Genomic DNA, 25,008 nt, shown 5'->3' with positions numbered 1-25,008 from the left:
GTTTTAACCGAGTACATAAGCACTCACCTGCAACCATCGACCTGTGAGGTAAACGGGGGAAAAGGAAGAGGACGTAAAGAGAATGGGCCAGAGGGCGGAAGCAGTGGGAAAGGGACGGCGAGGGGGGGTGAACTAGAAGTGATGGTGAAATCTCCTTTTTGGTGATATCATTAATCTTTTGAGTATGGCATTGCAAGTTTATGAAGTGGTAGCTCTCTGTCCCTCATCTCGGAGGAGTTAGAGAATTTGGAGCTTTTTTGGGTAAGTGAGTTCCTGGAATTCACACTTAAAGAAACTAATGCATGGGGCCCTAATGCAGTTTAACGTGTATGAATGCTATGAGCTGCTCCATCCCCAATATATCACGTAGTTTATTTCACCAGTCCTGGTAGTCCGAGATGGCGTAGTGTCCATTTAGCTGTGATGATCTGTTTAATAGCTTCCCCTTCATAGGAGTGCAGAGGGTATGTTAGAGCATTACGGAGTCCTAACAGGATGTAGCTCGGGAGATTGTTGACATCTGTATCAAAAATCTCATTAACATCCTTCAACACTGCTCTCCTGTATCTCTTGAGCTTGGGGCAGCATCAAAGGAGATGGGTCAGGATGCCCACCTGTCAACAATTTCTCCAACAGAGGTCTGAACTACTGTGCTTCAGTTTTGGTAAATGCTCAGGGGTGTAGTACCACTAGCGCATCACTTTAAGCAGCGCTTTCTTCCCTGCTGCACTGAAGGAACACGTTCTATGGAGGATATTCGACTCTTCCTTAGTAGTAAAGGTGTGCTTCAGCTCCACTACCCAACGTTTTTGGGTGGGGGATTTTCCAGTGTGCTCCGTTTTATTCAGAAAGCAATATACATTGGAGAGTAGGCCTTTATTACTAGTTTTAGTGATCAGCCATTTCTCAGATTTGGTGAGAGGTCTGCAAGCCATAAGGTGAATATAGGGTTGAGTAACTCAATGCTGAACTGTATTATGGTGTCTGAGTTCCTCTTCCAGTAAGTTGTAGATTTCCTGTAATCAAGTCTAACAGACCTGAGTGTTCGAAGAGGTCACCAATTCTCTTGCAATTGCCTTCTTGCCAGTTGTGGTATGCAGTACCATTCAAGGTGGGGGGAATACTGTATTGCCAAGGATGTAGGTGAGTGAGGAGATGTGGGTGGATAATCCTTTAGAGATTTTGACAATGTTCCATGCAGTTACTGTGGCCCTTGTGACTGGTGAAATGTAGACTCCTGATGGACGGTGCGTTTAGGAAGCCAGGGAATTTTCCAGATATGGAAGCTGGTTATAGCTTGATCTATGAAGCACCAGTGCTTTTCAGTGCGCAGTCTGTTCCAGTCCGCAACGTAGTGCAGTTGGGCTGCCATATGGTAGTGTGTGAGATGCAGAATGCCCACACCACCCTCTCTTATGGGTACGTAGGCTAGTTTCTTTGCCATGCGTGATTTCTTGTCTCCCCAAATGTAATTTTCTGTTGTTTGCTGCACTTTGCTGTGGAGACACTGCGGGGCTGGAGTAGTACAGTCTGCATGACATAGAGTATCTTGGGGAGGAGGGCCATTTTGACCACCCGATTTCCACATCTACAAATCCAGGTGAGCTGTGTCAAGATAGTCAGTGTAATTGTGGACTGTCTCCTCAAGATGGAGCATACCTTAAGCCCCAGATACAGTTCCCAGTGGCTTATCCATGGTTAGGGGAACCACTCCTACAGGAGGTGTTGATCATGCTGCTGTATAGCAATGATAAGGGCCTGTGATTTTTAAATGTTTACCTTGAAGCCAGTGGTTGTGCCGAAATATGTTAGTGCTTGCAGCAATGTAGGTAGGCATGTGAGTGACTGTGATTGCAACCATAATGTCACCAGCATAGAGAACTATTTTGTGTTCCTGGTGGACTACAGTAAAAAGTTTGGATCAATGTTAAGCAGGGATATGAGGCAGTAAGAGGGGAATTTTGTTGGGTCTTCTAGTGTTTGGGAATTACGGTGATAAGTACTTCGCACATACTGTCTGTAAATGTTCCCATGTCCCCTAAACAGATGTATAGGCGATTGAGGGTGGGCGCTACATGGGCACCGGGGTTTATAGAAGTTTGCAATTAACCCCTCTGTCCCAGGGGCTTTACCCAATTGTAGTCGAGCAATGGCAGAGAGGACTTTGTCTATCTGAATGTCCATTTCTAAAGCGAACGCCTCCGGCTTGGAGAGACATGCAATGTGAAATAAGGAGAGGTAAGTGTCAGTCTCTAAAGTGTCTTTTGCCTCTGCAGTGTATAAGCTGGTTTAGAAGTGTTCAAATGCCTGAGCTATGTCTTGGTCACTATGTGCTCTGTGCTCTCTGCCCTGATTGTGTAAGGATCACCTGTATTCTATGCTTGTGTGCATGGGTTTTTATGCCAGGAGGCATCCCCCCTTGTTGCCACCGGCATGGTATTTCTGCTTTGTATGGACAATGGCAAATTCAGATCTATCCATATATAAGGCCTTGAGCTGCCTTTGGGCCAATGTCAGCTGTCTCCTCACTTTGTGCATACTGGTTTGTTTATGTTTCTTCTCTAGGTCCTCCACTCAGTCCTCCTGGGTGATGCATTTGTCTCTTCTCGTCTTGTAAAGTCTAGCGGATATGGCTGGGTGAAGGTGCCTCATAGCACAGCTTTCTGAGTGTCCTACAGGTACGAAAGTGGGTTGAATTAGGTGTTGTTTGACTGCTGGAGGTGGTGGATCCCCTCCTTTATCTCATTTATAGTGGATACATATGATGAGAGAGCCTCATTGGAGCGCATCATACTGTGAGGAATCATGATCCTAAGCATATAGAAAGAGAGTCCGAATGGGGGGTGTGATCTGAAAGTGCACAGATATCTATGTGAACTAAAGTGTTGGCTGTGGCGATGCAGAAGGAACAAGGAAGTAGTCTATGCCCCCTTAAATCTGGTGAGATGCGGAGAAAAAAAGAGTACACCTTAGTAGTGGTGTATTGAGACCGGCAGAGGTCAATTTCCACCTCCCCCAGCCTTCGTAGGCCCTTCTCTGTAAATACTCTCGTCTGTCCTACCCTTTGAGCTGATCTATCAAGGTCAGTGATAGTGATGAGGTTAAAGCCCATACTGACAATGATTTCGGTGTCTAACGATGAGGTGAGAAGGCTCAAGGCCTGGGGTTTGAATCATTCTTATTGATAGTATGGCGCATAAAGTGCGCTGAGTGTGAAATGGTAGGTTAGCAATGAGATCCTCAAGGAAACAAGTCTTTCTGTCACTTCCGCTTGCCTCTGCATCACTCACCCTGAAATTTAGCAGCCACTAAAATTTTAGACATCATTCACCAGGGTTACACAATCCAGTTTTCAAAAAATACTCCTACAATTTTCTGAAAAACCTCAACTCCCCATTGTCCTTTTTGATGCAAAGCTCAGCTGGAAGGTATGAAAGACTTCGTTGCCAAATCAGGACTTTATTCCATTTCCAGAAAACAGATATTTTCAGGAGTGCTATTCCATTCTTTTCCTGGCACAAAAGCAATCAGGAGATTTTTGAGCTATCCTATACCGCAAGAACGCCAATATTTTCATTCAGCATATTCTATCAATGATGGTGACACTTGAGGCAATTCTTTCATTGCTCTCTCAAGATTTTCCTACATCTTTGGACTTAAAGGAAGCTTACCTCCAGGTTCCTATGCAACCATAATCCGAAATGTTTCTGTGGTTTTGTTTTGTGGATCACCATTATCAGTTTCAAGTACTTCTGGTTAGACTTTTCTCTGATTCCAGTATATTCATGAACTTTCTTGTTCCTCCGGCGGTGCATTCCAAATTTCTGGGCATTAATGTGGAACAGATTTTGGATTTTTGATCAACTGGATGCAGTCTCATCTGGAATCCTCTTAGACTATGCAGTTTATCAGAGCAGCTTTCTGCAACAATCTGGGGCAAGATTTTCTCCCTCCATCCACTAAGGAGAAATTGACATCCTGTCTGAATTCTCTTCTGGAAAGAACTGCTAGCTTCGGCACGTCAGTGGTGCTGAGGGAGATGGTGGCATCTATTCTGCTGATATCTTAGTCTGGACTAACTTTCAGGCCTTAGTCAGACATCTTCTAACCTATTGGTCTCCAGCATCCCAGGTTTATAAGGCTTGGATATCTAGTAACTTCCTGAATTTGGCATTCTCTTCAGTTGTGGCTGAAACCACATAATTTGGTTTAGGGAGTATCCTTTGCCCTTCCTTCTTTAGTAGTAATCACCATGTCAGTATCACTTAGGGTGGGCAGTGGTGAGGGGCAGGTCAATTCATTCCTGCTTGCTTTTGCCTGAGAATTTGCATTTGTCCAATTAGAGGGAACTGAAAGCCATCTTCTGAGTTCTCCTGACGTTTCAGTCAGAGGTTCAGGGGCAGGCTGTTGATATAGATTCCTGCACCAGACTCCATCTTAAAAAAGTACTTAGAGTTAGTCTGATTCTAATTATTCCCCATGGGCAGATTTAAATGAGCTATTTTGTACATTTTCGTGACACCAGAGCCCATTCAGCTTGAACATTTTCCAATTACTTTATTATTAGCATATGAGACATGAGTCTGACTGGGGTGTCCGAGATTATCTATATTACAGGGTCGTCTAGTACATATATGAGATATAACATTGATATGTGCAAAGAGGTGATGCCTCTAGAGAATACTGGTTCTGGCTGGAATTTTCTATCACATTACTATCCTGTTTGTGGACTACAATCAGTTAGATTAGGCAGTGGTTAGTTTATTATATAAACACTGGGATTGGATGATTCAGGTTAGAGCCGTCTTCACCATAAAGTGTCTAGAGAGACATCAGATTCTAGATCACAAGCTGCTGTACTTCTTGGACCTAAGTTGGGCCCAGGGAGATAAAACAGAGTTTGTCTGAACTCTGATGACAGAAGGCTCCTACCTCCTTGCCTTGCCAGCTGAAGGTCTGATAACCCTGAGGCCCTCTGTGCTGCAGATATGCAAAGCGACAATCATAGCACTTTCCTTTCATTCAATATTAGATCACGTTCATGCTCTCAGACTAGTGAGTCGAAAGTAATAAGGTTGGGTGTAGGAGTTAGAGAATCCGTAGGAGTTATTGAACTTTCATTGCATTCTCTGATAATAGCAATCTTCTTCATATGCTCCTTGGTCTTAGCATATGTACTAATTTGTAGACTATTGCAATAAATATTTTTAAACATATATTGTGTTATTACTAATGCAGATGCTTAAGTGTGATATTCTAAGCATGAAAAGTGTGTTTCCTGAATACCACTGCATCTGTGTTAGAGGGACTGTTCTGTGTACCAGAATGTACATCTCCTCCACGAAACGGGCAAGGTGCAGGCCTGTGGTAAACCAGACCCGCCTTTTTTACACATGGAATCTATACCATTGGAACCTCAACCCTGTTGACCTGAAGTACCTGCGTGTGAAGGATCCATTTTTAGTTGCTATCTATTCAGAAAGAAGGATTGGAAAGTGAGGTGCCTTAGTGTCTGAAGAACTGTTTACATGTTTTTTTCCAAATAATGTGATTTCAAGGCCTTCTCCATACTTTCTACTGAATATTATATGAGTTATTCAGTATTCCCAAGTCCTGGTTCTCCCAGTCTACTTTCCTTCTCCCATTTCTGAGACTGAGAAAGAATTACACAGTTTAGATGTACATCATGCTTTATCGATCTATATGAGTAGAACTTCTATTTTCTGAAAGCCAAGTTTTTTGTTTATCAATTTAGTTTCAGCAGGACAAAGAAAGTGCCCTACTTTAAGCAGTTGAACACAGTTTGTTATTTCTACTTTTTCTCTCCTGGGCCTAATTCAAAGAATTTCAACCAGCATTATTTCAGTCTTTTAGGTAAGCTTTAAGTGGGCTTCCATAAAGTATAAATGGAATGTGGCCATCTTATCTACACCTCACACATTTAAAACACATTATAAATTGAAGAAAGGGGGGGAATTGTCTGCAGATTATCCTACCCATGTTTTGAGTGCTGTAAACGTTTGATTCTTTCCAATTCGGAATTGGAAGCCTTAATACATAAGTTGAGGGTGCGGTGAACCTGTGGCATGTCTTAAGGATTACTTCGAGGTGTTGGTTCTCCAGTGTCTATGCCCCCTACTACTTTTTCTGAAGTGTGCTCAGTTTCATTATGATTGATTAATAATGCTGTAATTGCTACCAGATTTCATTAATTGTTTACAAATACCAGCTGCTTTAAAGGGAGATTGATTTGTCCTGTCACCCAGTTGTCTCTCCATGTAGATCTGCCCATCTATCAAGAAATAAATTTATATTGTCCTATTTTAACTATTAATCCAATTCTTAAAAACCATTTAGTTGTCATTTACATGCATTTTAGCTGCCAGGCTGGGGCTCATATCATCACACACAACACACATTATACAAAACCTACATATACACTAGGATAAAGAAAAGGGTTTTCGGAAATCCCCCTTCAGCCATTGGATATAGTTGTTCAGATGGCTTTTGGAATGAGTAATAGGGTTTCCCATCAGCACAGGTATCAGCATATGGCATTTCACAGATGTGGACACAAAAGTAGTTCATAAACACAATAAGTTAATTCCTTAACTGTTTTTTTTCCTTCAAAGGGCTCAGTAGTTGTAAAGTGGTACCAGGCCACCTGCTTCACTTTAAAGTGCTCCCATGTGATTTACAGCTTACATTTTCTGAAGGGTGAAGCTTTTCCCTCATGCGGCACGTACTTTGTCCCAAGAGCTTGCATGCTGTTTCTTTTTGCCTGGAATCTAAATCAGGCATATTCCACTTCAGGCAAGCTAATGTATGTCTGGCAACATCTTGTGCAGGTAGCCTTTTAGCTGAGAGGACCTCTCCAAGAAACATGAGGGGAAGTTGTGCTGCCGTGGTGAGTGAATTTAAAGTGTGCATGTACTGCTGACAGACACGCTTTAAATCCTTGCTTCTGTGCGTAAAGCAATGCCAGCTCTGTTAGAGCCACAGACATAGGCAATTTGTACTACAATAGCACTATTAACGTACTACAAAATGCCATTGACATATCTGCATGCAGAGATCTACACCTCCAACTGTGGAGATCTATACACACGTAAGCACACGTTTTACTGTAAAATATGGGAAGGAGTGGCTGTAAAATTCGGAATACATATGAGTAAATTTGAGGGGTAAATGGATTAATAATGAGGGTTTTGGAGGGCGGGGTTTAGGAAAGGTTTTAGGGATTGACATCCATTCACTTAAGAAAGAGTGAGCCCGTTCCTAGTCACAAACTTCTCTTCTATATTTACTACAGTCAAAATGAACCAAAACAATTGTAAACCTGCTCCAGCACCCCACATGGCTAACCACTGGTACTGCAACATCCTGTCATTGAAAATGAAAGTGAGGACTTAATTGAAAACCCCATAGTAACTAATGTTAAAAATTTAATTATTTAAACTATTTAAAAATATAAGTAATTTGTATTTAATATTTACAAATTCTATAAATAAAACAGAATTATTCATTAAAAAAATATTTTATTAACCATTTTTCAATGTAATAATTCATGTGATATCAATATTTATAAAGTAAAGTTAATTACGTTTGATTCATTCGATAATTCCTTTATTCATTTTCAATACATAATAAAAAAATATTTTTTACCTTTAGGTGGGAATTTTTGTAACTTAAAACTTGAGAAAAATAATGTTATTTAAATTTATTATATTCGAAATAAATACATTTTCAATTTAGAATTGTTATTAATGTTATAATAGTGTTATATTATTTTATATTTAAAATAAATGTATAGCCTTATTTAGCAATAATATTTAACATAAAATATATTTTCTAATTTGTTCAGAGTTTAATGAACCTTTCCCTATATTTTACCATAGGGAGATCTCCACCCTGATTGTTGAGGTCTTGGCCATGTGTGTGGAACATTAAAATACGGTCATAAAGTCCCTTCTGGAAGTAATTTTACAGTGGAATTTGATGGTTTTAGTGATCAGGTCCCCTTTTGGGTTTGGGAACATGTAAGACTACTCTTTTGGGAAATATGGGAACTAATAGTCAACAAATGAATCCACTGTACTTCTGATGTATATATATATATATATATATATATATATATATATATATATATATATATATATATAAATAATCAAATTAATAAATAAGAATTTATTAGTGCAAGGTCCCGAGCTCATGTTGCTCCATGTTGGAATCGTGATTAACTTTTTAATTTGCCAAAAGTAGAAACATCAAGACTATACATATATTGACCTATGTAAATAATTAATTACATATACTTCACACAGACTAAACATGCACAGACATCACGTGATTTCATAAATACATTTTATACATAACATAAATGGGTAAATGTCCTTTTTGTCAAGACATGCTCCAGTCTTCCAGTACAGTCTTTGTGGTTTTATAAAGTAATCGATTGCATCAAGTCCACAGGCTGAGATGGTCCTATACAGCGTACAGACTCTCAAGACTCTTCAGTCTCCTATCCTTCCGCTGCACTACACGTAGCTTCTGAAAAAAACGTCCAAGCTTGAGAGACCCCTCCAAGCAGAATGTTGACGCATTTTGGCTCTTCTCGGTATGGGCCTCTTCAGGACGTAGGAAGAAGGAACACCTAAGGAGTGTATGCACAAAGTCTATTTATTATATTTGATAAAACTAGGAACAAGGTACATCCAGACAACCATGAGTCACGTGGTGCTTCTCATCCCTGATACACGTAACCAGGAGTACACTACGTATACACAGAGAAAGCACGTGCAGAGGCCAGGTGCCAATACACATTCAATTTGAGGGCCATATTTATACTTTTTGACGCAAAACTGCGCTAACGCAGTTTTGCGCCAAAAAAATTAGCGCCGGCTAACGCCATTCTGAAGCGCCATGCGGGTGCCGTATTTATTGAATGGCGTTAGCCGACCGGCGCTGCCTGGTGTGCGTGAAAAAAAACCACGTACACCAGGCAGCGCCGGCGTAGGGAAAAATGGCGTTTGGGCGTCCAAAAATGGGGCAAGTCAGGCTGAGGCAAAAAAATCGTCCTAACCCGATTTGCGCCATTTTTTGTTGGCGCCCAGACGCCATTAACATGACTCTTGTCTTAGCAAAGACAGGAGTCATGCCCCCTTGCCCAATGGCCATGCCCAGGGGACTTATGTCCCCTGGGCATGGTCATTGGGCACAGTGGCATGTAGGGGGGCACAAATCAGGCCCCCCTATGCCACAAAAAAAAATTAAAAAAAATACTTACCACAACTTACCTTGTCTTCCCTGGGATGGGTCCCTCCATCCTTGGGTGTCCTCCTGGGGTGGGCAAGGGTGGCAGGGGGTGTCCCTGGGGGCTTGGGAGGGCACCTCTGGGCTCATTCTGAGCATGGCCATTGGGCAAGGGGGCATGACTCCTGTCTTTGCTAAGACAGGAGTCATGTTAATGGCGTCTGGGCGCCCCAAAAAAATGGCGCAAATCGGGTTAAGCCTGACTTGCCCCATTTTGGGACGCCCAAGCGCCATTTTTCCCTACGCCGGCGCTGCCTGGTGTACGTGGTTTTTTTTCAAGCACACCAGGCAGCGCCGGTCGAATAACGCCGGCTAACGCAATTCAATAAATACGGCGCCCGCATGGCGCTTCAGAATGGCGTTAGCCGGCGCTAATTTTTTTGGCGCAAAACTGCGTTAGCGCAGTTTTGCGTCAAAAAGTATAAATATGGCCCTAAGTGTGCAGAGCGTTTACTCCAAACATGAATCCCTGAAAACCAGAAGGTGCACTCCCAAACAAAAGACCCATTCAGAGTGCGAATTAGCATGCCACCCTATCAAAAAATAAAAGGTGGCAACGCGGGAAAGCAAATAAATTGCCAGACATTTCATAGCCTCTGACAGGGAAGCCAGAGGGGTCAGCACTAGTACCTCAACTGGCTGAAACAAAACAAACCCACAATGAGGTTACATTTACTTATCCAGAACACGTGAACCAGGCAGATAGGGACCTATCGAGGCGGAAACTCTGTAAGACTCTACACAGGGGCTCCAACGACCGCAAGCAGCGGTCGGTCGGGTATTAAATCCCGACTGAAAGTAATGGTTTGGGTCAGCAGTGGCATTAAAGATTACAGCATGAGAGGATGACTTGTTCGAAAAAGCTACTCCGCCCTGTGCTGACACACTGACATACCAGCCATGCTGCAATGCTATGCAGAAGTGGAAAGGGCAAAAAACAGGAGAGGCTAGGGGCACATGACAGATTGGTCCAATGAGCATCACGCCCACCATGTTGCGAAAACCAATAACATAAAAAGACTATGCTGTGTCCCTCCACTAGTCTAGAGACGGGAAGAGCCCACCCTTGCCTAACCTCGGGGGTTGTAAAATGCTCGGAGTATCGCATTTATATTAGAGTGCACAGTAAACTACAATACTCAATTTGCAATCAAAACATGTTGTACATTCAGTCATCCAGATGCTTCAAAGTTAACAGAATAAGACATACACACAGCACGAAAGCCAGTTTAAAAGCAACAAAATATAGTGGATATGACACTAACACCCACATTTCATGTAGGTCACTTAACCCACTCCTGGTTGTCTCGTACCTACTTTTCAATTAGCTGTGCCTCCATTGTCATCAGTGTATCAATGATTACAGAACTCTTAGAACTCCTCTTTACCACGTATAAAACCGTCCAGTGGACATCATTCTCTGTGTGGTTGTGGGTTAAAAAGTGTTCAACCAAGGTAGCTTTGCCCGCTGCACATCTTATTCTTGATCTGTGTTTTGATATCATAACCTTTACAGGTTTTGTGGTATGTTTTATCATTGATGCTGATGCTTTTAGTATTGTTCGTATAGGGACAGGCAGTACGATTATGGCATTTAAAATGACCATTTAAGAGTGGCAACCCTATCATTTCACGCAGTTTGTTTTTCTTTTCTGTAGGTCGATCTGCTCTTACTAAGTAACTGTGAAGGTTTTTTCCTTTTTCGAAGGCAAGCAAAGTTTTAGGAATATTTAAAGGAGTCAAGATGTTCCAATATTTCCGAGTAATGTTTTTGATCTTGCTAGCATTCGGGTTGTATGTAATCCCACATGTAAAGGGGCTAGGCTCTTGTTGTGTCTTAGGTGTCAACAGTGTCTCCTGTAGAGTAAACCACGCCCTTCTGCACAACAATGTAACCCGCTTTTACAGGTAGCCTCTATGTACCAATTTATCAAGCAATTTATTGGCATTTTCAAAATAGCCTACTTTGTGTGTGCAATTTATCGGATACGAAGGAATTGTCCAAAGGGCAAATTCCCTTTCAATGTACGAGGGTGGCCATTTGAGAAATGAAGCAGAGTTGTCGGATCTGTTGGTCTAGTAAACACACTGATTTCTATTTTCCCTTCTCTGCGCTCTGTCCAAAAGAGTCGAGAAAATATATTCTTTTGGTGCCACTTGACATGATGAATCTCTAATCAGGGTTGCGTGTGTTGAGCCAGTTTAAGAAAGAAGTCATCTAGACTGTGACTTTTCCCTTGCCACTTAGGAAAATGTCATTGATATATTGAAACTAATTTGTAATGTATGCCTTTATATGGATTCTAGTTGGTATATATCCACCGTTTTTCAAAATATGACATAACTAAATTAGCTACCTCTGGTGTAAAACAACCCATAGCTACCCCTTTGACTTGTAGATATAAACTTTTGTTTAAAGAAATTCTTCTTAAGACATAAAGGGCCTCTCTGCCGCCCGCCAAAGTACCGCCGTCAGAACACCGCTGCGCGGTCAAAAGACCGCCGCAGTAATTCTGAGTTTCCCGCTGGGCTGGCGGGCGACCGCCAGGAGGCCGCCCGCCAGCCCAGCGGGAAACCCCCTTCCATGAGGATGCCGGCTGCGAATGGAGCCGGTGGAGTGGAAAGGGTGCGACGAGTGAAGTTGCACCCGTCGCGATTTTCAGTGTCTGCTATGCAGACACTGAAAATCTTGGTGGGGCCCTGTTAGGGGGCCCCTGCAGTGCCCATGCCATTGGCATGGGCACTGCAGGGGCCCCCAGGGGCCCCACGACACCCGTTACCGCCAACCAGGTTCTGGCGGTCAAAACCGCGAGAACCAGGCTGGCGGTAAGGGGGTCGGAATCCCCATGGCGGCGCTGCCTGCAGCGCCGCCATGGAGGATTCCTCAGGCCAGGGGAAAACCGGCGGGAAACCGCCGGTTTCCCTTTTCTGACCGCGGCTTTACCGCCGCGGTCAGAATAGGCCTGGATGCACCGCCAGCCTGTTGGCGGTGCATCCGCGGTCCCCGGCCCTGGCGGTCCATGACCGCCAGGGTCGTAATGACCCCCAAAGGGGCTAGACTGATCAAGAATTCAATCAGGACATGGTGTGATCTTGGTCTAGAATCTAAAATATCTCTGATCACCAGGAGCGCTTCATCTTGGGGGATATTGGTGTATAGAGACTCAGGGGCATATTTATACTCTGTTTGCGCCGGAATTGCGTCGTTTTTTTGACGCAAATCCGACGCAAAGCTAACTCCATATTTATACTTTGGCGTTAGACCCGTCTAGCGCCAAAGATCTTGGAGTTTGCGTCATTTTTTAGCGTGGACACCTACCTTGCGTTAATGATATGCAAGGTAGGCGTTCCCGTCTAAAAAATGACTCCAAGGCATGTGCGCCTTATTTAAACTCCCGTGCTAAAATGACGCAAGGGAGTGGGCGGGTAAAAAAAAATGACGTCTAGCCGCTTTTGCGTCATTCTTTAACGCCTGGTCAGGGCAGGCGTTAAGGGACCTGTGGGCTCGGAAGGAGCCCAGAGGTGCCCTCCCATGCCCCCAGGGACACCCCCTGCCACCCTTGCCCACCCCAGGAGGACACCCAAGGATGGAGGGAACCATCCCAGGAAACTTAATGTAAGTTCAGGTAAGTATTTTTTTTTTTATTTGTTTGTGGCATAGGGGGGCCTGATTTGTGCCCCCCTACATGCCACTATGCCCAATGACCATGCCCAGGGGACATAAGTCCCCTGGGCATGGCCATTGGGCAAGGGGGCATGACTCCTGTCTGTGCTAAGACAGGAGTCATTTCAATGGGGGTTGGGAGTCAAAAAAAATGGTGCAAATCGGGTTGAGGCCAATATTTTGCCTCAGACCTGACTTGCCCCATTTTTTGACGCCCAAGCTCCATTTTCCCCTACGCCGGCGCTGCCTGGTGTGGGTCATTTTTTTTGATGCACACCAGTCAGCTGCGCCGGCTAACGTCATTCCATAAATAAGGCGCCCGCATGGCGCTTTGGAATGGCGTTAGCCGGCGTTAAAATTTTTGACGCACAACTGCGTTGGCGCAGTTGTGCGTCAAAAAGTATAAATATGGCCCTCAATATCTAATGTCACTAGGATTTGCTTGGTCTCATGAAATGGAAGCCCTTCAACCTTATTAATGATTCCCATAGTTTCTCTAAGGTATGCCTTGGTTTCTGCAACAAAGGATTTCAAAAACATGTCCACATACTGGGCTAAGGGCTCAAGTACCGACCTGCATGTAGTGATGAATGGTTTTCCAGGTCGGTTGATTGGCTGTTTATCTACATTGGGCATTATGTAAATATTTTGGGTTCTGCAGTTCTCCCTATTAAGGAGTTCAACTTCCTTTCTGCATAGCCATCCTTCAGCTAATGGTTTGGAAGTCAACTCATGTATTTTAGCAGATAGCATTGTGGTAGGATCTTCCAGCTTAGGGCGACAGTGTGCACGAGTATCGAGTTGGTGCATCACCTCTTGATCATAGAGCTCACTATCCCATACTACGATTCCACACCGTTTATCAGCTAGTTTGATGATTATAGATGTCTTGTTAGAAAAATCATGCACTACTGCCATCAATTCCTTGCTACAACTTTGCTTGAACCTCAGTTTGTGGCTACAGAGATGGTCAGTCTTTCTGATTACTATATCTTCAAAGATTAGGACTTCTGGAGGGTATTGCTCTTATCAGGACAGAAGGAGGATTTAATCTTGAGACCACTAATATTTGTTTCGGGTGTCTTATTGTGCTCTGCAAAAATTCCTTAAGTCTGATTTTACATGGAAACTGTAGTACTTCAGTTTTAGTTTCTACTGGCTCTTGAATTTGCATAGGTACGAAGGAGAGACCTGTATTTCAGACTTGTTTCTCAACCTCTGTGAGTGTGTGTTCAGACAAATTATATATCGGGATGGCCTCTGTGGGGTTCTCACCTCTCTCCTCTACAGTCTGTCTATTCTTCTCCTTGTTCTTAGTTCTCCTTGATATGTCCCCTGTCCCCTCCATCCTCCGCCTCGTCCCCTCCAATCTCCCACTCCCGAAAAAAGGTTGGGCTGCTGGGTTCAGGAAGCTTGGGGCAGATGTTCCTGACACGATCTTTTCAGAATCAGGGGAAAAATCCAAGAAAGTAATAAATCTCACCCCTGATCTGCCTTGATACAGCAAATTTAAACTGTTTAAATTATTGTTTTTATGGAAATTTTCCTTCAGATATGGATAAACGTTGCCTAATTAGAATTTTTTTATATCCCTGGATACCTATGTGTTTTTTTGGTTTGTTGTATGAGTTTTAAAGTCTGCTATAGTTTTTTGTACTACTCTAACAATTGTTTGGCATCTTTAATGGTGGAATCCTGTGGCTATTTCTCTTTCAAGGTTCCCGATTTCTTTTAATTCTGCCTCACTAATACGTTAAATGGTCTTAATGGTTAATGCGAGCCAATCACAGGAACATTTAGCTATACAGTAGCTAAATGAAAATTAAAACTTATTACAGCACATAATTAGGCTATCCTTTGCATCTAAACCCCTCTAAGGAAACATGGATTCTCCCAAAGCATGCACATTAACTTGAGAAATATTTGGCTTAGTGGACTGTTGACAGTACTGTTAATGTGTTAATGGGCCTCAGCAATAGATACAGTATTCCACATTCTAGGCTCTACCAATACTCTGTACAGTTTCTTTTGCGTAGTTCCACCAGATGTTGCACGTAATTGTTGACAGCTATTTCTAATGATAACATAAATATATTTTTAAACAATCTCCGTGAGATGTAAGTTAATTTGAAATGTATGTGAAATGGTGTCATTATTTACTCACATGCCACTCAAGAAAATAGTTACATAGTGGGGCTTAACAAAGACCTGTTTATTTTTACTTAGAGTGCTATAATCTTAGGCATATGATCCATTTTTACTAAACATTTTACTCAAAATTAAACGGACCTTTGATGCTTTGAGTCAGGGTGCTAAAATGGAAATCTTGGGGGCCTACATTAGCTATATCTCGGGCGTAGCGAGTGACATCCAATCTCTCAGCAACTTTATTGTAAAGCTGCAGGGTGGTTGGACCAATTTTGCTGCCCCTCTCTGTCATTCATAACGGATGCATGGTGAAGGCAAGATGAAAAAAAAATATTTTCTTAACTTGCCGCAGTCTGCCTCAGGACTAGGGAGCAGCTCCTATACACGGACATCTTGTTAACTCGTTCTGTCTGGTTCTTTTTTCTGAGACATGAGATCTCTGCAAGAAAAATATTTTCTTACAACATAGTATTATTTTCTATACAGCTCCTGAGAATATTGGAGCTGTTTTTGAGACTACACACTATTTGCAGTTCTTTCCCTTGATTCATTTGAGTGTATTCTTTCCCCCAGAGAATTGCTTGAGGTGCATACCAAGATTTCTATGATTGTTTAAAGAGTTACAACGTTGTAAACCAAATTTTCTTTGTATTTGTATCCTGAACACTGTGTGAGTTGTTTGTACAAATGTTATTACAGTACATTACGTTTAAACGGTTTCATGAAGTGTAATTGAAAGCAGCCAAGACGTGTTGGACTGCTAATAGTTTTAAGAGGTTATACCAGTGTCAAAATATACGTAAAGACCAGTGACATAACAATACGATGTACACTGGCATACATTTTGACCTTTTCCTGGTTTAAATATAGTTTACTTTTGGAAAAAGCTGAACGAATCGGCCCCAAAGTGTCCAAACATGTTTGTATTCTAGAGGTGTGCAAAGTTGATGAACTTTACTTTTTGCACAGTTTGGAAAAAATTAACAAAATGTCAATCTGGCCTTTAGTGCTTTTAGTGTGAAAACGCAAGTGTCACGAACAACAGCCACTCACGTTTTGTTAGTTCCTGCGTTCTTGGAGTAGAATGTTTACACTAATGGACTTGAAATTACGCAATGTGGCGTAAGGGTGTAAGTTCAAGAATTTTGCGCAGTTAATGTAACACAAGTGACAAAGTTATACAAAATTACATTTTAGTAGCAAAACTTTGCCCTAGTATAATTACCAGCGTTTGTGCTTGTTCTTGAATAAGTCAACGACTACATTACATTTAGCATGTGAGCACGGAAAGACAGAATTTGCAACATGTTATGTGGTGTCGTTTTATATTAAAGTTTACATACATGTCATCAGTTAAGGTTAATGTACACCATCATTAAACACGGAGAAAATGTACCAAATAACTGACATGTTTCAGTGAATAACACCGCAGTTCTCTCACTTAGCATAGCAAAAGATTTAAAGGTACCTGAAACCTAGAAACTGGATGATACAGGTTGTGTAATTCCAACAACATCTCAGCTGAGAAGTTCAACTTGTAACATTCTATGATTTGACACATATTATCGTGAAATACACACAAGTTACTGCAGTTACCCATCTCTCAAATCATTAAACTGTGCTGGAATAAATTCAAAGCTTCCTATCACTCAGCTGAAGTCTGCTTTCTTCCCAGAATCTCTTTTCACACAGCGACTAACGAACTCGTCAAAGCTCCCAAGAATGTAATTAAAATGTAGCTTTGATCAGCATAAGATTTTCCTGCGAACAGCAGACACCAGTCACGTAAGGATTGTGCACAATAAGCTTTCATTGACGGGGCTCCGCGTTTGACTGACTTTCCTTCTAAATTTCCTTCAGCCCAGCATGTATTTCGTTGAAAATACATTATTAAAGGTTCTTACGCAACGCCGGTTTAGAGAAGGCTTAGTCAGTGGCTAATTGAGCTGTTGCATGCCTGTCACATAGGATGGCTTAACTTAGTCTGTACACAGAAAGTATATCTTTTGGAAGCACCACAAAAGACCATTCTCAATGTTTCAATGCAGAAGCACACGCTGGCAGCAAAATCAAAACTATGAATGAAGCAGAAGGGTTCAGAGGAGTTTGGGACCACAACTAAAACAAAAAGGGAAATCTGAAAAATCTCACTTTTTAACTTGCATGTGATTTGAGGGTGCATACCAGCAATCCCAGGAAAAGATGGGGCAAATAATCGCCAACTTGGGGGGAAACCAAAGGCTGCAGAGGGAATACCACCAGGAGGCCATGCAGCAGTGGCAGACTCTCAATGCCTCCATGGCCACTATTGCAAGGGTGCTCAGGGATCTCCCCAACATCCTGCATCCCACCTCCACCCACCAGCAAGCCCCTTCCAAACCAGCATTGGAGCCATCTACTACTGCGGCAGCCAGTGAATTGAAGGTCCTGCCAGGGGACCCACAGGCCACTGACACCCCTCCATCTGTAGCTGAGGAACCCCCCAAAAACGTGGTTGTCCATCCAGGCATTCTGCTGGAGCAGATGCCAAGACAAAAACCACCGCCAGGAAGTAAACCTAGCTCGAACAGTCTCCCTTGTGTGCCACTGACACACCCTGTTGACTGTTCAATGCCATAACTCACCTGTTCCTATGGCCCTTGAACACTTGACCTGTAATACCTACAGCTAGGCCATCTATCATGAGGATTCCATCCAGCATGACCTCACTCATCAACTGTTGAACTCAATATGCACAATAAACACTATAGAGCACAGTAAATGCATATGTGTCTTCATTGTATGATGTGTAAATGTTAACAAACTTAAATGACATGTCACGTACCATCCATCAACCCACATCCAGTGCACATCACAGTAGAGATATACATCCTCTGCAGGGAACTTAGGACACCACAGATGGCTTATTAGTGGTATTAAAGGAGAAACAGTAGCCCAGGCACACACCAGAGTAGACCCAGTAGTCCAATCTGTAACAAATACAACAAAGGGACACAAAGTAGGATGTGACTCAAGGTGCCACCCTATGCACATAGACAGGAACTTGCCGTGATGGCCATTGTCATATGCCTAGGAAACAGGGCACATCAAATTACACCTCTACATCAAAACATACATTAATTTCATAACCAAAACATGCAGCTGATATCTGGAATGGGTTGTAAACAACACCTCCAACTATATGCAGACACAACTTGCCATCAATGCCGCAACCAAGTAAGATATATACGATGAAACTCTTCATACAGTCTGTGGCCGGCCTCACTTCTGGACAGGAGATGACATGATACATTGCACATAAGATGATTGTTGCAAGTAGATGTAAACCTGCCAACCTATAGATGGTCACAATGGCAGTGTGTTGACCACTTACACTGCTCCAGACATACAATCAATTGTCCTTAAACAGCCACATATGGGAAGGGTAAATGTGGCATCCCCACTGATAAACCTGTCTGGGATGGACACTTTATTGTATCCACGTGCTAAGATGTCATTTGTAATATCACACGAACAACATACCTGTAGGTCATTGGAAGTACTAATTGATCAACTTCGCCCTGGACTCAGCTGCCTTCTCGTCACTCTCCATGTGTCCATCACCACCCACAGGTCCAGCAGGCACCTCCTCATCTGCCAGTAATGGGATTTGACGTCTGAGGGCCAGATTGTGGAACATGCAACAATTATCTTACACACCTTTTGGGGACTGTAGAGAAGGGCACCTCCTGAGACGTGGAGACATCTAAATCTTGACTTGAGAAGGCCAAATGTCCTTTCAGTCACATGCCTCATCCTACCGTAGGCCTCGTTGTAATGTGTCCCTGCATCGGAGGTGGGGTACCTCACTGGTGTCAACAGCCATGGAAGGTTATGATATCCAGAGTCTCCTGTGTGAATAGAGGCAGGACCTATTAGAAACCAGATACAGACACATGGAAGATTGTGTTGGCAGGTTCAACAACAGAGACACACATTCACACAGATACCTACCAATTAGCCAAGCCCTCTCTCATTGTAGACATGCCATCATGTTTGGGTTATTGCTGTTCCTCATTATGTTACAGATGCCTCATCACTCATCACAGATCCCGGAAACTTGGCATTCACCTGGGAGATATACTTGACCGCCAAGCGCACCACCTGCACGTTTATAGAATTTAAGTTTTTCCGTTTCCGATAAACCTGTTCATTGACACTTGGAGGAACTAAAGCAATATGGGTGCCATCAATAGGCCCTATTACGTGAGGGATGTGTCTCAGCTCGTAGAAGTCAGCCTTCATAGTGGCCAAATCTGCAGGTTGGGGAAACCGGATATAACTGTCCAGGTGCTTTAGGAAAGCTGACAGGACATCCCACAACACAGTGCCAAATATGGGCTGTGACATCCCCGCAACCAAGCCCACTGTAAACTGGAAGGACTCTGTAACAAGGAAGTGCAGCACTGAGAACACTTGGACCATGGGAGGGATGGCATTGGGATTGCAGATGGCAGGCAGTAGATCAGCCTCCAACGGAGTACAGAGTTCCATGATAGTGACACGATTCAATATGTAGGTCTGCATGATGTGTCTGTTCTCCAAGGTGGCGAGGTCGACTACCAGACAGTACACTGGTTCATTCCTCATTCTCCTCATTACATAGTATCTAGAATGGAGTAGGAAATATTGTTTCATGTGATGTACAGGTCAAACATGTTATCAGTCCAGTATATCGTGATACACACTAAACAATGCAGACATGACTGGACGGGTGACAGGAACTACATAGGGTATGTAGGAGTGTCTTTAATGGCATGCATGCTGGCATTAACTGGTCCTGTACATGGTATGTGTCAACCAATACATGTGTGATTGTGCAGGTCGTGTGCACATATGTGTCCTGCATGGGACATGGATGTACATATGAGAGTGATATAGGTAGCTAAACAGCCAACGGGCCAGCATGTAGGGGCACATTTACTTCATGTTACATACGTGTTGTGTCAGACATGTATGTGGCCCTGTATGATGTACAAACATGGGCCTGTTCACTAATCGGGACATTTCAATGTCATGATGCACTTACATTTCTCAGATAAACCTATTAATTGTACATAAAATGGCAGCCGCCTGTCCAGCAGCACAGGACAGGTGAAATGATGCAATTCTGCCAGCGTATGGGGTCATGGCGGTAGACTGTCGTAACCGCGGTGTAACTTCTCATTGGTTGCCATTGCTGCCAATGGAGGTTTGGGACTGATGATGATCATCGCCGGCGGTGACGATCCTGTATGTGGTGGTCGTGGCTGCCATTTTCTGCAAACTATCTCACTTGACTCCTGACAGTCCTCAAGCAAGATCTCCACTTTGTGAGCTGTTGTTTACTGTCTCTGGGAGCCATTATGCCACATCCTGCTGGTGAAAGGGCCCCAGCCCTTACCCAGGGTGAACTGGAAGAAGGGGTCCTACCCCTATATGAGCAGCTGTATGGGGCAACAGAGGAACAGGTGAGCCCCATGCTATTGGCATTTGTGATAGAGGTGTGTCACTCTGTGTGGCGGTGCCATACTGGCCACGGTGTGCATGCATGCTGGGGTCATGGATATATGGAGTGTGATCCGTTTGGATAGATGTGGATGGAGATGTGTATGTGTGATATACATAGGCCACTGCTGTCGATGTAGTGCCACTCCTAATCACATTCTCCTCCTGTCTGTGTCACCCATCAAGGTCAGCACCCATCAGAAGAAGGGGCTTTGGAGGACCATTGCTAAGCAAGTGTGGACCCTGGGGGTCTGTAGCCGGCGGAGCACCCATTGCAGAAAGTGGTGGGAGGACCTGAGATGGAAGATCGCGGAGGCCCAGCTGGGGATGTCCTCCCAACGAGGGAGGGGTGCGCGTCGGACCCAGACCCTCCTAATGGCCTGCTTTCTGGCAGTGGCCTACCCTGAGGTGGATGGGCGCTTGAGGGTAGCACAGCAGCCACAAGGGGTAAGTACTGATTGTAAACTCGCACTTGACAGGCCTTGAATGGGATTGGGTGGCTACATACTGGCATACAGTGAATGTGTACACTGTATGATGCACATCGACAATATGTATCAGTGACCCTGCCAGGGTAACCATGGAGTAAGTGTGACAAGGCAATGGTGTTAGTGAAGTGCACTTCCTAACTTGACATGGGTGGGCCTGTTTTGACACCCTATTCATTCTGTCTGTCCGGCTCCATACAAATCAATTTTTGTATCAGAGCTTTCAATGCTATTCCATCTATGTAAGTCCCCTACTGCAAATGCGTTTGCATTGGCATGGTACAGTAGCTGTCATTGACTGTATGTGGGTCTGGCTCAACATGTCCTCCATGAGAAGGGCCTCAATGGGACAGTAGTATTGGACTGATAGCTGATTATGCAATCATGCCTCACCGTCAGAGTTCAGGAATGTGTTGTGACACAACAATGGCTCTGAGATGAGGGCTGATGGTACAGCAAGTGCTGCTCATTTAGATGTCAGTGTGTCGACTAGGCTCTACTAAAATGATGTGACAACTTAAGGACTCCATGTGAATTGCCATACGTTCTAGGCATATCTTAGCAGTACAGCAAAGTCACAGCCTTCACATGTCCATATTCGTAGCTGTGTGCACATATGATGTCTACTAAGACTTACAGCTTTGCATGTGCAATAGGTACTGGCAGACTTGGAATGCCTTGGCAATGGCATTCCCTGACATGAGATATAAAGTGTGATATGTACATGTTCATATGTGTCAATGAGAGTTAGGCTTTGACCATTTCCCTACCTCTCTTTTTCTCTCCCCCTCTTTCTCTCCCTTTGTGTGCATCAGCATCATCTTGCACAGGAGAAGGGGCACAGGCGAGTGGGAATTCAGCAGCCCACAGGACCCAGGAGGCTAGATCTAGCGAGGCTGAGGGACCCAGTGGGACAGAGGGTGAGGGGAGTGCCACAGGGATACTGGTTCTTCAACATCATCATCGGATTCTTCCTCCAGTGGACACTCTCTGGCGGATCCATCGGGGACCACCCTTGCAACATTGGTGTCCACCACCCCCCTTACTAGCACTGCACTCCCAGTAGCTCCCTGCCCAGTTGCCCGTGCCTGGTCACCCAAGAGGGTGGGTGTCTCCTTTGCCACAGGCACCTCTGCCCCTGCCCCCAACACTGCTGCCCTCATTGAGGAGGCTATTGACCTCCTGAGGTCCATCTCTGTGGGTCAGACAACCATCATGAAGCCATCCAGGGACTGGCAGCTCAGGTACAGCAGAGCAATGCGTTCCTGGAAGGCATTCACGGTGCCCTGCCTGGCCTGCAGAGATCCTTTCACACTCTGGCCTCCTTGCTGATGGCAACCAGTGTCCCTTCTTCATCAGTCCCCCCTCCAGCTATCCCTGCCCAGTCCCATACCCCTCTCCCCACACCCATCCAGAGCTCACAGTCAGACTGCTATTCATCCACCTCAACAGACACAGTTTGCAGTGACAAACACAAGCACCACAAAACCCACCACCGGCATGCACACAAGCAACACCCACCTGCACATAAAACAACATTCACTCCCTACACTGACCCCCACACCACCCCCTCCACTGACACTACATCACCCATATCTGCTGGCACAACACCCACACTCCCTGATCCAGCCACTAGTCCCATCATACCCACAGTCACCACACTTCCAGACCGCATACATCCACCCCATTCACCAAATTCACTCTCACCACAACTACCAGCATCCCCACATGCAGCACATCTACCTTACCTGCAGGACCACCCCAACAGACAGTCACTCATCCACCATGGCATCTCCATGCACCTCCTCCCCCCTCTCAAAACACCTACACAGCTGCAGTCACACCCAACAGACACCCAGCACACACTTGCCTTCTACCCACGCACCTGCACCCATGACACTTACACCTACACACCTCACAACCACTCCCTCTCCCTCCACTCCCAAACGCTTTGCCCATGACCCCCCTTCTGTCACTAAGAAAAGATTCCTTTATGAGTTTTCCCTATTCCCTATCACTCTTCTACCCTGTGATTCCCCAAAATGCACCAAGTCCCTCCCCGGTCCTAGCCCTTCCACCTCCCAGTCCTCCCTTGCACCCCCTGGTTTCCCATGCCCCTCCTCCTGCAAAAAAATAAATCTCCCCCAAACCAAAGCTCCCCCTCCCAATACAAACCAAAGAAGTCACAAAGTAAGGGAAAAGCCAGTCCCACCCCCCCTCCAAAACCAAGGGCAAAGCCAAGGACCCCCCTCCCAAAGCCAAACCACACCCTCGACCACCACCCCATCACCCCTGAGGTGCCTGCCTGCCCCCTTGATGCTCCTACCATGTGGAGGCCACTTTGCAGTCAGGAGTCAAGTTGGGACATTCAAAAGTCCCATATGTGCCTGGTGGCACATGGACTATTTGGACTGGCCAGTTGGCCCTATTTGTACATTTTTTGAGAATTTGATTTGATATCTTTCCATATAATATATGTGGGCCAAACCGCCTGTTGGTTTTGATGGAGACATACTTGTCCTGCCTTTCCTTCGTGATGGATGTGTTGTATTTGTGCGATTTGATATGTATGTGAGCTACCACCAGCAGAATCCCGCAGGCAGGACACCGCTAGGCCATCTGGTTGGTCAAAATACAGCTGGCGGCATTCTTTTGGCGGGGTGGTGCAGGTGGTAGCACCGCCCAGGTGCCTCATCTGTCAGCATGGCTACTGGCGGATTTCCACCCTAAATGTGGTGGAAATCCGCCAGTATCCATATTATGGCAGGCAGAGACCGCCAGCACTGGCGGTCTTCTGGCACCCGTGGCTTTGGCGGTCTTGGTTTGAGACCTCCAAACTCATGATGAGGTCCTTGGTGTTATGTCATGTATATTTGAGACACATGACACATAGTTCTATATGTCTTTTGGTAACAATGAAAACGACAATCTGAGTCACACACATGGTGTATTGTGTTCAATGCAGTCAAGGACATACATTCACAGACATTGAAGTTATTACAGGTCATGTGCACATATGTGAATACACTATATAGCCTTGTTTGAACCACAGACCATTTGTATCCATGCTGCATATTCCTTAGATTACCTTTGTTCTTACTGCACCACTATGGTTGTTTATGCTGTATATCTGAAGTAACATTCACAATATTGAAAACATCGGTAAACCAAAGTACAGTATATTATTTTATTCTATTGAACGGTTAATGTACTAGCAGTCATGTACAGACATGCCCCTAAAACTCTTCTTATATGTGTGGGTGTGTATACATTTCTTAGTTGTGTCGGATCGTGGTTTGCCATGATACACAGGTAATGTTTTATTGTTACAAGGTGTGTGAGTTATTTTTACAGTTCAACAAATGTGAGCCCATACCTTGTGCAAAGTAAGCCTTTGCTGTGCCCTTGTCTCTCCCAAGGTGACAGGATTAGCTAGACAAGAGTTCAGTGTTATTTAGTACACCATGCAAGCCAACATTTGAGTGTCCTTTGGTAGTTATACATAACTTTCACTTAAGGCAGAATCCTTCTATGGACTCACATTACACTGGATCATGACCATTCACAAGCATCAACTCAATATTTTACACTCATTGGCAGACTGATAGTATCTAATAAGTATGTGAATGCATGTTAACAGTGTTAATCCCAGACAGTGACCTAACATTGTGACACATCATATGTACTCCTAGTTATTTTGTCTGTCAACAAGGATTAAATCCTCTATTTTTAAAAGATTTTAGCTTTCCCTGGTATTAAGGAGTTTGCGGCCCATAACACTATGGTGCAAGGGTGCCTGTGCTGTTGGTAGACTGCACACGGTGCTCCATCAATGATAGACAAAAAATGCCTACATGTTTGCTGATATGG

The sequence above is a fragment of the Pleurodeles waltl genome, chromosome 8 (genome assembly GCF_031143425.1).
Source record: "Pleurodeles waltl isolate 20211129_DDA chromosome 8, aPleWal1.hap1.20221129, whole genome shotgun sequence".
Taxonomy (NCBI): domain Eukaryota; kingdom Metazoa; phylum Chordata; class Amphibia; order Caudata; family Salamandridae; genus Pleurodeles; species Pleurodeles waltl.
Note: the sequence above shows the minus strand (reverse complement) of the source record.